Source organism: Salmo trutta, chromosome 14 (genome assembly GCF_901001165.1).
Source record: "Salmo trutta chromosome 14, fSalTru1.1, whole genome shotgun sequence".
In the NCBI taxonomy this organism is placed as follows: Eukaryota; Metazoa; Chordata; class Actinopteri; order Salmoniformes; family Salmonidae; genus Salmo; species Salmo trutta.
This window is the reverse complement of record NC_042970.1, coordinates 61,420,992-61,438,342: the sequence shown is the minus strand read 5'-3', so window position 1 is coordinate 61,438,342 and position 17,351 is coordinate 61,420,992.

Below are 17,351 nucleotides of genomic sequence, written 5' to 3'. Positions count from 1 at the left end.
TGCACACTCTTGCCTGCATCTAGCTGATCTCGGGTGTAATCATCAAATCAAATGGTATTTGTCACATGCTCTGAATACAACTGGTGTAGACCTTACTGTGAAATGCTTACTCACAAGCCCTTAAACTGGCCAGGACGTGACAGTCATGCACAAAGAAGATGTCCTAACCGACTTGCCAAAACTATAGTTTGTTAACAAGAAATTTGTGGAGTGGTTGAAAAATGAGTTTTAATGACTACAACCTAAGTGTATGTAAACTTCTGACTTCAACTGTGTGGGGCATACAACCATTTCAACTTTGCAGATTTTGGTGGATGGGACAATAAAAATAAATGTAAAAACATTTCTGCTTCTGCTTTAGTCAGCTTAATTGCAACAATAAAAATACATTTCTATTGTTAGTTTATTCACTTGATTAAACAAATATATAGGTCTACTCAATAACATAACAATAACTATTGTTGTGGTGACTCAAATCTGAAGCCTATACTATGGTGAGTAGCCTACTGTTGATAACTAATTTAGAAAAATCATATTGCCTTTTTCTTACCTTTTTAACATTACAAGTAACAATTGAAATCGACAACTCTGTTTCTGACTCTGTCTTCATCTGTTTCTTTATTGTAAGCATTTTCCCATCCTGGTATCTGAGACCTTGTGGGAATCTGTGGTAGAGAAGAAGAATGTATGACAATTTAACATCTACATTATCCCTAGTTATCATCATCATGATTGCTACAGAGGACCACAATGGAAATAAGTCCCAGACTTTATGGTGTGTTATCCTCAATGATTTTACTCAAGTACATGTATGGCTTTTTCAAGTTTTATGTGTGCTTTAAAAAAAAGGTCAAATTAATAAACTAAACTAAAAAACTAAAATGGTTTAGGCATATAAAAGCTAGGCAGTTGTGTTATCCTGCTTGCAAAAATAGTGCTTGTGTTGACACAAGTAGCTAGCTAGCTAACGTTAACATGCTGGGTGTGTCTGCTAGCTAATCCCCAAAAATTTAACAGATTGCATGAAAAGCCTGTTCTGTACATTGTAATTACAGTAGTTATCTAGCCTAGTTGCTAGGCCCAACAAAATGCCAGCTAACGTTTGCTAGCTATCTACAGTTAGCTAGCTATCCAACACTAGGCTAGCTAGCTAGCACACTGTAACTTACTACCTATGCTAAATCATCCAGCAGAATTAATGTACCCCCCCCCAAAAAAATTAAAAATAATAATAATAATATTGCATGGAAAACGTACCTTCTCTCGCTTGAGTTTTTAGCCTGGTCTAAGAGCATTTCATATTATTTTCTACGTAAATCTGACACACTCCATTTCGTATCATATGTTACGAATTATAATTTGTATTATATGTTACAATTTTGCAAAATGTACAATATGTTACAAATTTGACAAAATTACAATATGTTACACTTTTTAAAGACTTACTATATGTTACGTATTTGCATAATGTATGATATGTTATGAATTCTATCTAGGTGGCTAGGTGGCTAACGTTAGCTAGGCTAGGGGTGAGGAGTTAGGGCTAAGGTTAGGGTTAAGTTTAGGGTTAAGGTTGGGGAAAGCAAAAAGGGTTAACCAACAATGCAGTTCAAGAAAAACAAAGTAACACAAAAATGAGGCTATACTGTATACAGGGGGTACAGGTTAGTTGAGTTATTTTGTACGTGTAGGTAGGGGAAAAGTGACTATGCATCGATAATGAACAGCGAGTAGCAGCAGTGTAAAAACAAAAGGAGGGGCGTGTCAATTTAAAAAATCCAGGTGGCCATTTGATTAATTGTTCAGCAGTCTTATGGCTTGGGGGTAGAAGCTGTTAAGGAGCCTTTTGCTCCTAGAATTGGCGCTCCGGTACCGCTTGCTGAGATGTAGCAGAGAGAAGAGTCTATGACTTGGGTGACTGGAGTCTTTGACAATTTTATGAGGCCTTCCTCTGACTGCCTAGTACAGAGGTCCTGGATGATAGGAAGCTTGACCCCAGTGATGTACTGGGCCATACGCACTACCCTCTGTAGAGCCTTACAGTCAGATGCCGAGCAGTTGCCATATGATGCAACCAGTCAGGATGCTCTTGATGGTACAGCTGTGGAACCTTTTGAGGATCTGGGGACCCATGCCAAATCTTTTCAGTCTCCTGAGGGGGTGGGAAAGTTGTTGTCGGGCCCTCTTCACGACTGTCTTGGTGTGTTTGGTCCATGATAATTTGTTGGTGATGTGGACACCAAGGAATTTGAAGCTCTCAAGCTGCTCTACCACAGCCCCGTCGATGAGAATGCGGGCGTGCTTGGCCCTCCTTTTCCTGTAGTCCACGATCAGCTCCTTTATCTTTATCACATTGAGGGAGAGGATGTTGTCCTGGCACCACACTACCAGGTCTCTGACCACCTCCCTACAGGCTGTCTCATCGTTGTCAGTGATCAGGCCTACCACTTTTGTGATGGCGTTGGAGTCGTGTTTGGCCATGCAGTCGTGGGTGAACAGCGAGTACAGGAGGGGACTAAGCATGGACCCCTGATGGGCCCCAGTGTTGAGGATCAGCGTGGCAGATGTGTTGTTGTCTACCCTTATCACCTGGGGACGGTCCGTCAGGAAGTCCAGGATCCAGTTGCAGAGGGAGGTGTTTAGTCCCAGGGTCCTTAGCTTAGTGATGAGCTTTGATGACTATGATGTTGAACGCTGAGCTGTAGTCAATGAACAGCATTCTGACAGGTGTTCCTTTTGTCCAGGTGGGAAAGGGCAGTGTGGAGTGCGATTGAGATTGCATCATCTATGGATCTGTTGGGGTGGTATGCGACTTGGGTCTAGGGTTTCCGGGATGATGGTGTTGATGTGAGCCATGGCCAGCCTTTCAAAGCACTTCATGGCTACCGACGTGAGTGCTTCGGGGCGGTAATCATTTAGGCAAGTTACCTTCGCTTCCTTGGGCACAGGGACAATGGTGGTCTGCTTGAAACATGTAGGTATTCCAGACTCGTCAGGGAGAGGTTGAAAATGCCAGTGAAGACACTTGCCAGTTGGCCCGCGCGTGCTCCGAGTACACGTCCTGGTAATCCATCTGGCCCCGCGGCTTTGTGAATGTTGACCTGTTTAAAGGTCTTGCTCACATTGGCTACCGAGAGCGTGATCCCACAGTCGTCTGGAACGGCTGGTGCTCTCATGCGTCCTTCAGTGTTGCTTGCCTTGAAGCGAGCATAAAAAGGCATTTATCTCATCTAATAGGCTCGCGTCATTAGTCCAAACAGTTGCAAACGAAAGTTTCTATTGGACAAATTCAGGTATGTTTATCCCTGTTTCGTTCGCTTCCGTTTAAGAAACGTTTATCAACAGAATTGGTGGAATCAATACACCCAATCACCCACAAACACAGTTCACTTTCATAGCAGCAACATACAAACAGCATGATCACTTTGCTCATTGTATAATTCCTTCTCGCATCTACACGCTATCCTCGTCTCACCTTCTCCCTTCGCTTGTGGACTTCAGTGCAGAACACAAAAGCTGTCTGTGACCAAGCGGGAAAAAAAACGTTTCAAACCTTCATACCATAACCGCTAACTTCTACACACAGACTACATGGTTTTCACCATATTAGCTAATGTCATAGTCAACATAGCTACTAGAACTAACGCGTTAGTAAACCAGCTAGCTGCAATCACGCAGTACAGTGTATAGCAAGCATTTTAGAAGTTACACTGGTGGGCCCCGGTGGCAATAAATTAATAAAACCAAAAGCTTACCTTGACTTGGAAGAGTTCCAGTATTGGATAGCTAGCTGACTATGGCTAACATCGCATCCCTCTCTAAGCCGGGTGTTTGAAACTAAACTCAGTAAAAAAAGAAACGTCCTCTCACTGTCAACTGCGTTTGTTTTCAGCAAACTTAACATGTGTAAATATTTGTATGAACATAACAAGATTCAACAACTGAGACATAAACTGAACAAGTTCCACAGACATGTGTCTAACAGAAATGGAATAATGTGTCCCTGAACAAAGGGGGGGGTCAAAATCAAAAGTAACAGTTAGTATCTGGTGTTGCCACCGGCTGCATTAAATACTGCAGTGCATCTCCTCTTCGTGGACTGCACCAGATTTGCCAGTTCTTGCTGTGAGATGCTACCCCACTCTTCCACCAAGTCACCTGCAAGTTCCCGGACATTTCTGGGGGGAATGGCCCTAGCCCTCACCCTCCAAACCAACAGGTCCCAGACGTGCTCAATGGGATTGAGATTCGGGCTCTTCGCTTGCCATGGCAGAACACTGACGTTCCTGTCTTGCAGGAAATCATGCACAGAATGAGCAGTATGACTGGTGGCATTGTCATGCTGGAGGGTCATGTCAGGATGAGCCTGCAGGAAGGGTACCACATGAGGGAGGAGGATGTCTTCCCTGTAACGCACAGCATTGATATTGCCTGCAATGACAACAAGCTCAGTCTGATGATGCTGTGACACACCGCCCCAGACCATGACGGACCTCCACCTCCAAATCAATCCCACTCTAGAGTACATGCCTCGGTGTAACGCTAATTTCTTCAACGATAAACGCAAATCATCACCCCTGGTGAGACAAAACCGTGACTTGTCAGTGAAGAGCACTTTTTGCCAGTCCTGTCTGGGGCAGCGACGTTGTTGCCGGTGATGTCTGGTGAGGACCTGCCTTACAACAGGCCTACAAGCCCTCAGTCCAGCCTCTCTCAGCCTATTGCGGACAGTCTGAGCACTGATGGAGGGATTGTGCGTTCCTGGTGTAACATGGGCAGTTGTTGTTGCCATCCTGTACCTGTCCCGCAGGTGTGATGTTTGGATGTACCGATCCTGTGCAGGTGTTGTTACATGTGGTCTGCCACTGCAAGGATGATCAGCTGTCCATCCTGTAGCGCTGTCTTAGGCGTTTCACAGTACTGACATTGCAATTTATTGCCCTGGCCCCATCTGCAGTCCTCATGCCTCTTTGCAGCAACGTTCACGCAGATGAGCTGGGACCCTGGGCATCTATCGTTTGGTATTTTTCAGAGTCGGTAGAAAGGCCTCTTTATTGTTACTATTTCATAACTGTGACCTTAATTGCCTACCGTCTGTAAGCTGTTAGTGTCTTAACGACTGTTCCACAGGCGCATGTTCATTAATTGTTTATGGTTCATTGAACAAGCATGGGAAACAGTATTTAAACCCTTTACAATGAAGATCTGTGAAGTTATTTGGATTTTTACGAATTATCTTTCAAAGACAGGGTCCTGAAAAAGGGACGTTTCTTTTTTTGCGGAGTTTAGCTAGCTGCATTCGTTGGCTAAATAAGTGAACGTGATAAATATATAGCAAGCTCTCTCTCTTGCTTCTCCTTCATTTAAGAAATGAATTTAACTATTGTCTTTCTCTTTGAGTCAACTACTCACCACATGTTATACACTGCAGTGCTAGCTATCTGTAGCTTATGCTTTCAGTACTAGATTAATTCTTTGATTGGGTGGACAACATGTCAGTTCATGCTGCAAGAGCTCTGATAGGTTGGAGGATGTCCTTCGTAAGTTGTCATAATTACTTTAAGTATATGGAAGGGGGTGAGAACCATGAGCCTCCTAGGTTTTGTATTGAAGTCAATATACCAAATATCAGCCATGCGCAGCCATAAGCACAAGTTCACTCAACTTTCTATCAACGTGATTGAATCAACGTAATATTAGCTACTTTCAATGCAACATACCGAAACACAACAAACTATTCAAGACTTTGTATGCAAAACTAACTTTGAAAGAGATTTTCTTGTAGGCAGAATGCATCGGAGTAGGATTCTATTGACACACGACTCAGCCCATACTCTACAGACTGGTGCGGCATAACCAATCAGAGCTGCAGTGGGCCTATATGCAAATCGACCATTGCCATATATGGATCTGTGCCATTCACTTTGAACTGGACTGTGTTTACAGCATGAGTGGTCATGAGTAGATTAGCTTGTTTTCAGATCAAAGTGAGAGCTGCATGTAGCCACGTGCAGCTGTAATAATGGCACGTGTAATAATGGCATGGGAATAATAATGCAGTTTATTTAGTAAAGTGCTTTCTTGCATCAAAAAACAACATTTTCAGTCACCTCCTTGTCTGAAGAAAAAGTTGATACACAGGTTAATGTCAAGCCTTGCATGTCTTTTTCAAAAGTTTCATAGAATATAGGCCTACATTGAACACCACACATTGGCTGCTACTGTAGGCTGAAGGATAGAACAGCTGTTTCTATGTTAAAATATCATGTGATGCATTTTTTTTAATGGGACGCAGCTCTGGTAGGTCTACATTATGATCAAATAGCCACAGTAGCCTACTTAACCACGGTCTAAAACTGTAACTTAAAGTGGGTACAGCCTAAGTGTTCACAGTAAACGCACACTGGAAGTTGCACTGAATTTTCACAACATTCAAGGTTGTGCTCAGCAAACCTGAAATTTGCTCAGTGCCGAAAAAATTGAGGGAACATTGCAATGTACCCAGAGGAGGATGGAAACTAGCTGTCCTCCAGCTACACCATGGTGCTACCCCAGAGAATTCTGTTGAAGCTTCTGTAGACCTTCATTGCAAAACAGTGTGTTTTCATCAATTTTTTATTTGGTGACGTGAATATATTTAGTTTTATCTAAAAATAATAACTTAATGTTTCACTATTTTTATGAAATTCACTGAGGATGGTACTCCCCTAACTCCTATGAGGAGCCTCCACTGATCTACACATCCTACCCCACAACTTCCAACTGAAGGGGGGAAATCAATAAAAAATTTACACTGAAATAGCTTGGTTGGATAAGTGTCCACCCCTTTGTAATAGCAATCCTAAATTAGCTCAGGTGTAACCAGTCACCTTCAAAATCACACACCAAGTTAATTGGCCTCCACCTGTGTTAAATTGTAGTGATTTCACATGTTTTCAGGATCATTTCAGCAGTTCCTGTGTAGTGAATTGCAAAGCAAACACTCAACATGAGAACCAAGGTGTCACGTCTACTCCCTTTCCTCCCCTCCGGCGTTCAACGTTGCCGGTTTACTAACCACCCATTCTGGCAACGGTCAGTGAACAGGGATACCTACTTCGTCAACACCATGACAAGCTGGCGCAACTAGGGACGGCTATGGAAGAGGTCCTTCGCAGTGTTCAACGTCTTTAACATACCCGAGAGGTGTTGACTTCAACTAGCGGAGGACACTTTACCACCAGTCAACCCAGCAAGCATCACACCAGCCCATTCAGCAACCCGCCCAGGTCAGTGAATCCTGTTGCCCCTCCCGGATAAATTTGGCAGCACCCCATCTAAATGCCGTGGCTTCCTACTACAGTGCTCTACTTTACGCACTAGATGGGAGCCCCAACCACAGAGGTCCAAGGTCGCCACGGTTATTTCTCTGTTAACTGGGAGGGTGTTGGAACGGGGCACAGCCATCTGGGAGAGAGGAAAGGAGGAGCTGGATTCGTATGAGGGGTTCATGGCTCTGTTCAGAGGTATCTTCGACCATCCACCGGAGGGCAGAGAGGGGGGTGAGCACCTACTCCAACTATGGCAGGAGGACCAGACGGCTGCTGAGTATGCCCTCACCTTCCGGACAGTAGCAGCATCCAGTGGATGGAATGAACCGGCACTTTGTATGCTATTCAGAAGAGGACTGTGTGAGGAGGCTGTTTCATCAGGAACTTTAGCTCCATCGCCACTCCTCTCACCTCAAGGGTAGTCCCCATAGGTTGGTGTGGAGTCCAGCAGCTGACGAGGCCTTCCGCCTACTGAAGGGACTTTTCACCTCCGCCCTATTGCTCAAACATCCAGATCCCACGATACCCTTTGTGGTGGAGGTGGATGCTTCAGAGGTGGGCGTGGGGGCAGTTCTGTCTCAACAACAAGGTAATCCACAACATTTTTATCCGTGTGCGCATTACTCTAAGAAACTGTCCCCTGCAGAGAGGAATTACGACGCCGGTGATCGAGAGCTCCTGGCTGTGAAGTTGGCATTAGAGGAGTGGAGACTGGCTGGAGGGCGCCAAGGACCCATTCGTTATCCTCATTGACCATCAGAACCTGGAGTACATAAGAACAGCGAGGAAGCTGAATCCACTCCAAGCAAGGTGGGCCCTTTTATTTACGAGATTTGACTTCACGCTGACCTATCGCCCAGGTTCAAATTACACCAAAGCCGATGCCCTGTCCCGTCTACATGATTCGGGAGAGGGTCCTGTCCTGAATGCCCCCTTCCTCTCGAGTCACAGCCCCTTCCTCTCGAGTTGTAGCCCCTGTGGTCTGGGATGTAGATGTGGACATTTGCCAGGTTCTGGAGAGGGATTCTGCACCAACTACCTGTCCTCCTGAGCGCATCTACGTTCCCACGGGGATAAGGGATCGGCTGCTGACCTGGGCGCACACAGCTGTTGTCGTTGGACATCCATGTATTTCTCGTACTACTCAATCTATCTCCGAGAAGTATTGGTGGCCTACCTTGGCGCAGGACATTATTCAATATGTCAACTCTTGTAATGTATGTGCTCAAACCAAATCCCCCCTGGCACGCTCCAGCAGGGAAACTCCTTCCCGTGCCTCAGCATCCCTGGTCTCATCTATCCATTGACTTTGTCATTGATCTCCCCTCCTCTGACGGTTTCACCACCATTTTAGTGGGTGTTAATAGATTTTCCAAATCCTGTTGTTTCATCCCTCTCTCTGGTCTCCCTACTTCTCTCCAGGTCACTGAGGCACTATTCCAGCAGGTCTTCCGGTATTATGGCCTTCCGGAGGACATCCAATTCACATCACGGGTATGGAGAGCCTTTATGGAGAAGCTCGGGGTCATGATCAGCCTCACTTCCGGGTATAGGTCTCAGTCTAACGGGCAGGTGGAGAGGATGAACCAGGAGCTGGGGAGGTTCCTGAGGAGTCACCGCCAGGGAGAGTGGGCCCGATTCCTTCCATGGGTGGAGTACGCCCATAATTCTTTATGTCACTCTTCCACTGGGCTGACTCCCTTCCAGTGTGTTCTGGGTTTTCAGCCAGCCCTGGCTCCATGGATCCCGGGACCCCGGTACTGTCAAGCCAATTCCCGCTCTTCCCCTCTGGCGTTGAACCTTGCCGGTCCTGGCAACTATTATTACGCGCACCTGCGCATCATGAGGCACACCTGGACTCCATTACCTCCCCTTTATCTGGCACTCCCTTTAGGTTCATTCCCCAGACAGTATTGTTTCTGTGTTTCATGTCAAGACACTACTCCTATGTTGTATCGTTCTCTGTTTTATTAAACTTACCATCTGCACCTGCTTCTCGACTCCCATTGTCAAAGTTACACAAGGAGCTTTCAAAAGAACTCTGTGACAAAGTTGTGGAAAGACACAGATCAGGGGATGGGTATTAAAAGATTTTCAAAGGTGTTGAATATCCCTTGGAGCAGGGTCAAAACGATTATTAAGAAGTCAATGGTGTATGGCAAGACTCTGCATAGATCAGGCCGTCCCTCAATACTGTAAGACCGAGAAAGTAGGAGACTGATCAGAGGCTACCAAGAGTCCAATGGCAATTTTGAAAGAGCTACAGGCTTTTATCGCCAAGACTGGTCAAAGTGTGCATGTGACAACAATATCCCAAGCACTCCACAACAGTGGAGGCTGGTGGGAGGAGATATAGGAGGACAGGCTCATTGTAATGGCTGGAAAGGAATAAATGTAACGGTATCAAACATGTGGTACCATCAAACATATGGAAACCATGTTTGTCTCAGTTTCCATTTATTCCATTCCAGCCATTACAATAAGCATGTCCTCCTATAGCTCCTCCGACCAGCCTCCTCTGCTCCATAAATCTGGCATGTATGATAGGGTGGCAAGAAAAAAGCCATTACTCATGATATCCCAATTAAAACTTTTTGACCTAAATGCAAAGCGTAATTTTGGCCCAAATCCAACATGGCACATCACCCAAACAATACCATCTCTACTGTGAAGCATGGTGGTGGCAGCATCCTGTTATGGGGATGTTTCTCATCATCAGGGACTGTGGCACTCATCAGGGGCCTCATTTATAAACGTTGTGTAAGCACAAAATATGCCCCAAAACATGTGTGCGTCAGTTCACGCAAAAGTTGCCATTAATAAAAACTGAACTTGACGTAGGCTACACACAGTTTCTAGTGTAGTATAGCATTGCAGGAAGGCAAAAGTAGCCTTTTAACATACAGTATAATTTACCAGGTGAACAGACAGTTGATATTTTGCATGGAAGTGCACAGGCTACCACTGTAAGTAGGCCTAATGTATAGAAGAAAAAAAATGCAGACAATGTTTCAGAATTCGAGGGTATTGCAGCATATTTAGGTTCGGGAAAAAGTTAATGCAAAACATTATTGAATTCATACCATAGGTTTACAGGTCCACAACAATTTGCAATATTTTTGTCTTTCAGATACAGCAAATGTCACTGCAATAGAAAATATTCTTTCAGCACCTCTGTCACCTGTGCTCCCTCTTCGGCCTCTAGGTCACCAGGCTGCTCGTTATGGCGCACACCTGTCACCATCGTTATGCGCACCTGTGCGTCAGACTCACCTGGACTCCATCGCCTCCATTACCTTCCATATATGTCCCTCCCTTTGGTTCCTTCCCCAGGTGTTATTTTTTCAGTTTCATGTCTGTGTGCTGTTCGAGTTTCTTGTTTTGTATTATGTTTATTTATTAAAACACTCACTCCCTGAACTTGCTTCCCGACTCTCAGCGCACATCATTACAACCTCGAAAGACATTTGATCAAGTTCGCAATTGCTGCATACTTTAGATCCTGTGTTGGCCTAATTACAATACTTCCAAAGTATACAGCAAATAAGGGTGTTATTTTCACCATAAAAGGTGAATGGTGGTCATTATTCAGGCGGAGTCATAATGTTCATTCAAGCGCGCAGTTTTACGACAGGTCTGAAACATGCATATGTATGATGTGCGGCAAGTTTATAAATCAATGTATTTGTGCGTGCGGTCTTCAAAGAAATTGATATATAATTACTTTAAAATGGACACAACATTTATAAATAAGACGCCAGGATATAAGGAAACTAAATGGAGCAATGTACAGAAAAGTCTTTGAGGAAAACCTGCTGCCCTCTGCAAGAAACCTGATACTGATACCCCTAAGGCCTCGCACTGTCCTCACCCAGGATGACCCGACGAGGGTAGTGTATGAGCCCATCGAATCAATTGATCACGGACACCAAGCGGAACGTACTAACGGCCTGTAGGACAGTTAGAATGCGCAGGCTGTGGTGGCTAATTTCTGTATTACCAAATGAGGAGAGTTACAAACACACACAGTCCGAGTTAAACTACATCTTTAATACTTAATTAAGATACTTTTGCAAAAGCACTTGACCCCCAATAATGCACTCTCTCGAATGAACCATTGAATGAGGGTAATTACACAATGGTTACAGAGATCTTTTATAGCAATGATACACCCCCTTCAACGTACATTGACAAACCACAGATACTTAGTAACAGTTCACAAAGGTTAAGTTTTGTATGACAGATATCCATAAAACACATCAGACAGTAACTGCTATGTCAACAGGATTCATTGTATAGCCCAGTATCTGGTCTCCTTAGAACCGTCCCTCCCTGGTATGGTATAGAACGAAAACACCATTTCATCCAATGGCATATATCAATTGTCAACTCTAGATACTCCCATCTCAAGCAAACCCCCTCTTGACCCCACTCCTGGACAGGCTCACTGGGGTGAGTGAGCCTCTAGGCCATATACTACCACAGGATAAGTGCGAGATCTAAGAGACCATGGTCCCAGACACTGCCATAAACCTCCCCACAATAAAGAAAAGGAGGGAGTGACTTGCTCACAGACATTGTGGAGACAAGTCATTGGTTCCCCATCAATCAGCCATCCCTTCACATGGTTTATTAAGAACACATTCCTATGACGACAAGTCTGACCTCTCCCCTCTCTGGGCCCAAAGTGTCTGAGCCCCAGCTAAGGAAGACGTGCAACTGAAAAGACACCAGAGTCCAAAGGACACTTTCTAATGACAAGTACCTCAAATAAGCATATTATACTAATAAAACATCTTAATTATCTATGTTACCCAATTAATTCTGATTTGGCCACGACAAGGCTCTACCTGTAGCGCCCGCTCAATGGCCGCGTCCACCTCCCATACCACCAGTGCTACCAGCTTAGAGGCTGGAAGGATGGGAGTAGGATCGATGGGCCGATCCTCAGTGTCATAGAGACGGGACAGCGTGTCGGCCTTGGTGTTCATGGAACCTGGTCTATACGAAATAGTGAACTGAAATCGGGTGAAGAACATGGCCCACCGTGCCTGACGCGGGTTCAGTCTCCTGGCTGCCCGTTTATACTCCAGGTTCCGGTGGTCAGTCCAGATGAGAAAAGGGTGTCTAGCCCCCTCAAGCCAGTGTCTCCACACGGTCAGAGCCTTGACCACAGCCAACAGCTCCCGGTCCCCCACATCATAGTTGTGCTCCGCCGGACTGAGCTTCCTAGAAAAGAAAGCACAGGGGCGGAGTTTCGGTGGTGTACCCGAGTGCTGTGATAGCACGGCACCCATCCTAGCCTCGGACGCGTCCACCTTCACTATGAATGGTAAGGAGGGGTCCGAGTGCGCCAACACAGGCGCATCAGCGAACAGTGCTTTCAACTGGTTGAAAGCTCTGTCCGCCTCTGTCGACCACCGTAAACGCACCGGCCCCCCCTTCAGCAGTGAGGTAATGGGAGCCACTACTTGGCCAAAACCCCGGATAAACCTCCGGTAGTAATTGGCAAATCCCCAAAACTGCTGCACTTCCTTCACCGTGGTTGGAGTCGGCCAATTACGCACGGCCTTAACGCGGTCACACTCCATCACCACCCCCGAGGTGGAAATGCGATAACCCAGGAAGGAGACGGCTCGTTTGGAGAACTCACAATTCTCAGCCTTGACGTATAGGTCATGCTCCAGCAGTCTCCCAAGCACCCTGCGCACCAGGGACACATGCTCGGCGCGGGTGGCGGAGTAAATCAGGATATCGTCGATATACACTATCATGCCCTGCCCATGCAGGTCCCTGAGAATCTCATCCACAAAGGATTGAAAGACGGCTGGAGCATTCTTCAACCCATGCGGCATGACGAGGTACTCATAGTGGCCCGATGTGGTACTAAACGCGGTTTTCCACTCGTCTCCCTCCCGAATACGCACCAGATTATACGCGCTCCTGAGATCCAGTTTCGTGAAAAAACGCGCTCCGTGAAATGATTCCACCACCGTAGGGATGAGAGGTAGTGGGTAACTGAACCCCACTGTAATGGAATTGAGACCTCTATAATCAATGCACGGATGCAGACCTCCCCCCTTTTTCTTCACGAAAAAGAAACTCGAGGAGACGGGTGAAATGGAGGGCCGAATGTACCCCTGTCCCAGAGATTCCGTGACATATGTCTCCATAGCCAACATCTCCTCCTGGGACAATGGGTACACGTGACTCTTGGGAAGTGCAGCGTTTACTTGGAGGTTTATCGCACAATCCCCCTGTCGATGAGGTGGTAATTTAGTCGCCTTCTTCAAGAGCCAAATCAGCATAATCAGGGGGAATGCGCACAGTGGAAACCTGGTCTGGACTCTCCACCGACGTGGCACCGATGGAAACTCCCAGACACCTACCTGAACACTCCTCTGACCACCCCTGGAGAACCCCTTGTTTCCACAAAATCTTGGGATTGTGACTGGCCAGCCAAGGCACCCCCAGCACCACTGGAAACGCAGGTGAATCGATAAGGAAGAAACTAATTCGCTCCATATCCAGTGGCACCGTGGTCTCCCTGACCAGCCCTGACCCTAATGGCCGGCTATCTAAGGAGTGCACGGGGAAGGGGGAATCTAACGGCACCAGTGGAACTCCCAGCTTGAGGGCGAGTCCGCGATCCATAAAGTTCCCAGATGCGCCTGAATCTACTAGCGCCTTATGCTGGGAACAGGGAGAATAATCAAGAAAAAAAATGAAAACAAACATGTACCAACAGAGGGTTCTGTGTGTGTCCTCGGCAACCACAATTGTTGCAGGAGGAGCGCCCTCCTCCGGTTCCCTTTGACGCGGCCCCTCCTAGCTCCATGGGAATAGGCGCGGGAGGGCTAGGAGGTGGAACTGACAGGACCCTTTCTGAACACCCGCGGGCATCCAGCAGATTGTCCAGTCGGAGGGACATGTCGATCAGTTCATCTAGGGAGAGTGTAGTGTCCCGACACGCTAGCTCCCTGTGGACGTCCTCCCGGAGGCTGCCCTGGTAATGATCCATTAGGGCCCTGTTGTTCCACCCGGCCCCAGCAGCCAAGGTCCGGAACTCCAGAGCAAAGTCTTGCGCTCTCCTCGTCTCCTGCCTAAGATGAAACAGTCGCTCACCCGCCGCTCGGCCTTCTGGAGGGTGGTCGAATACAGCCCGGAAACGGCGGGTGAACTCAGGGTAGTTCTCCCTCGCTGAGTCTGGGCCATTCCATACAGTGTTGGCCCATTCCAACGCTCGGCCCGTCAGGCAGGAGACGAGGAGTCTCACACTCTCCTCCCCCGAGGGAGTCGGCCTCACGGTAGCCAGGTATAAATCAATCTGTAACAGAAACCCCTGGCACCCTGCCGCTGCTCCATCGTTCTCCCTCGGGGGCGCAAGACGAAGTGTGCCAGATCCAGACGGAGAAGGGAGCGGAGTAGGTGGACTCATCGGGTGAGCCGGAGGTGAAGAGAGGAGACCACTCCTGTCCCATCGATCCATCCTCTCCATCATCTGGTCCATAGCTGACCAAATCTGATGGAGTACGGTGGTGTGATGGAGGACCCGTTCCTCCATCGAGGGTAGAGGGGTAGCGGCTGCTCCTGCTGACTCCATGCTTAAAAGGTGCAGGCTTCTGTAACGCTTGGACGTCGTGGGTGTGTAGTCAGGCGCAGGAAGCAGAAGCGTTTAGTACAGTGCTTTTATTTATGCACCACCAAGAGAGTATTCACCCAAACCAACAGGGCGTATCAAAATACAAAGTCCCAAGAAACCCGATCCACTACACAACACACAGTGTAAATGAAAGAAACAAGCCCACACACAGAACAGGTGGGGAGACGGGCTTAAATACTCATCTAATAACTTAATTGAAAAGAGGTGCAACAAATAAAGGCATAACCAACAGAAAAGGAAAAAGTGATCGGTGGCAGCTAGTAGGTTGGTGACAACAACCGCCGAGCGCCACCCGAACAGGGAGAGGAGTGTGGTGGCTAATTTCTGCATTACCAAATGAGGAGAGTTACAAACACACCATTCCGAGTTAAACTACATCTTTAATACTTAAGATACTTTTGCAAAAGCACTTGACCTTCAATAATGCACTCTCTTGAATGAACCATTGAATAAGGTGATTACACAATGGCTGCAGAGATATTTTATAACAAAGATACACCCCCTTCAACATACATTGACGAACCACACATCTTAGTAACAGTTCACAAAGGTTAAGTTTTGTATGACAGATATCCATAAAACACAGCAGACAGTAACTGCTATGTCAACAGGGTTCATTATATAGACCGGTGTCTGGTCTCCCTAGAACCGTCCCTCCCTGGTACGGTATAGAACAAAACCATTAGCTCATGTCCTCTGGAATGCTTTTTAGGCGTGCAATAATAGGCCTTTGATTGTGCAATAATAGGCCTACTACACCGAGCTGGCCATTAAAAGAGGAAATGGTCATTTGAATATCTGACTCACCCTAACATAGCTGTCTGGTATGATAAAGACTTCAATAACAAAAGATGCAACGAATCCAAGAGATTATTTCATGATTTGGATGATCAATTGTGCAAATACAATTGCAAAAACACGTACACTACCGTTCAAAAGTTTGGGGTCACAAACATACATGAAATGAGTTGCAAAATGAATAGGAAATATAGTCAAGAGATTGACAAGGTTATAAATAATGATTTTTAATTGAAATAATAATTGTGTCCTTCAAACTTTGCTTTTGTCAAAGAATCCTCCATTTGGAGCAATTACAGCCTTGCAGACCTTTGGCATTCTAGTTGTCAATTTGTTGAGGTAATCTGAAGAGATTTCACCCCATGCGTCCTGAAGCACCTCCCACAAGTTGGATTGGCTTGATGGGTACCATACAGTCAAGCTACACCCACAACAGCTCAATTGAGTTGAGATCCGGTGACTGTGGTGGCCACTCCCTTAAGACCTGACTGCTTCTTCCCTAAATAGTTCTTGCATAGTTTGGAGCTGTGCTTTGGGTCATTGTCCTGTTGTAGGAGGAAATTGGCTCCAATTACGCGCCGTCCACAGGGTATAAAGGGATAGCCTTCCTTCTTCAAGATCCCTTTTACCCTGTACAAATCTCCCACTTTACCACCACCAAAGCACCCCCAGACCATCACACTCCACCATGCATGACAAATGGCGTAAAGCACTCCTCCAGCATCTTTTCTGCATCTCACGAATGTTCTTCTTTGTGATCTGAACACCTCAAACTTCCAATCTTCCTCTGTCCAGTGTCTGTGTCCTTTAGCCCATGTTAATCTTTTTTTTTTATTGGCCAGTCTGAGCTATGGCTTTTTCTTTGCAACTCTACCTAGAAGGCCAGCATCCCAGAGTCACCTCTTCACTTTTGACATTGACTGGTGTTTTGCGGGTACTATTTAATGAAACTGCCAGTTGATGAATTGTGAGGCGTGTGTTTCTCAAACTAGACACTCTAATGTACTTGTCCTCTTGCTCAGTTGTGCACCGGGGCCTCCCACTCCTCTTCCTATTCTGGTTAGAGCCATTTTGTGCTGTTCTGTGAATTTACATTTACATTACATTTTAGTCATTTAGCAGACGCTCTTATCCAGAGCGACTTACAGTAGTGAATGCATACATTTCATAATTTTTTTTCTTTTTTGTGTTCGTACTAGCCCCCCGTGGGAATCAAACCCACAACCCTGGCGTTGCAAACACCATGCTCTACCAACTGAGCCACAGGGAAGGCCTGTGAAGGGAGTAGTACACAGCATTGTACGAGATTTTCAGTTTCTTGGCAATTTCTCGCATGGAATAGCCTTCATTTCTCAGAACAAGAATAGACTGATGAGGTTCATAAGAAAGTTCTTTGTTTCTGGACATTTTGAGCCTGTAATCGAACCCACAAATGCTGATGCTCCAAATACTCAACTAGTCTAAAGAAGGCCAGTTTTCAGCTGTGCTAACACAATTGCAAAAGGGTTTTCTAATGATCAATTAGCTAACACAACGTGCCATTGGAACACAGGAGTGATGGTTGCTGATAATGGGCCTCT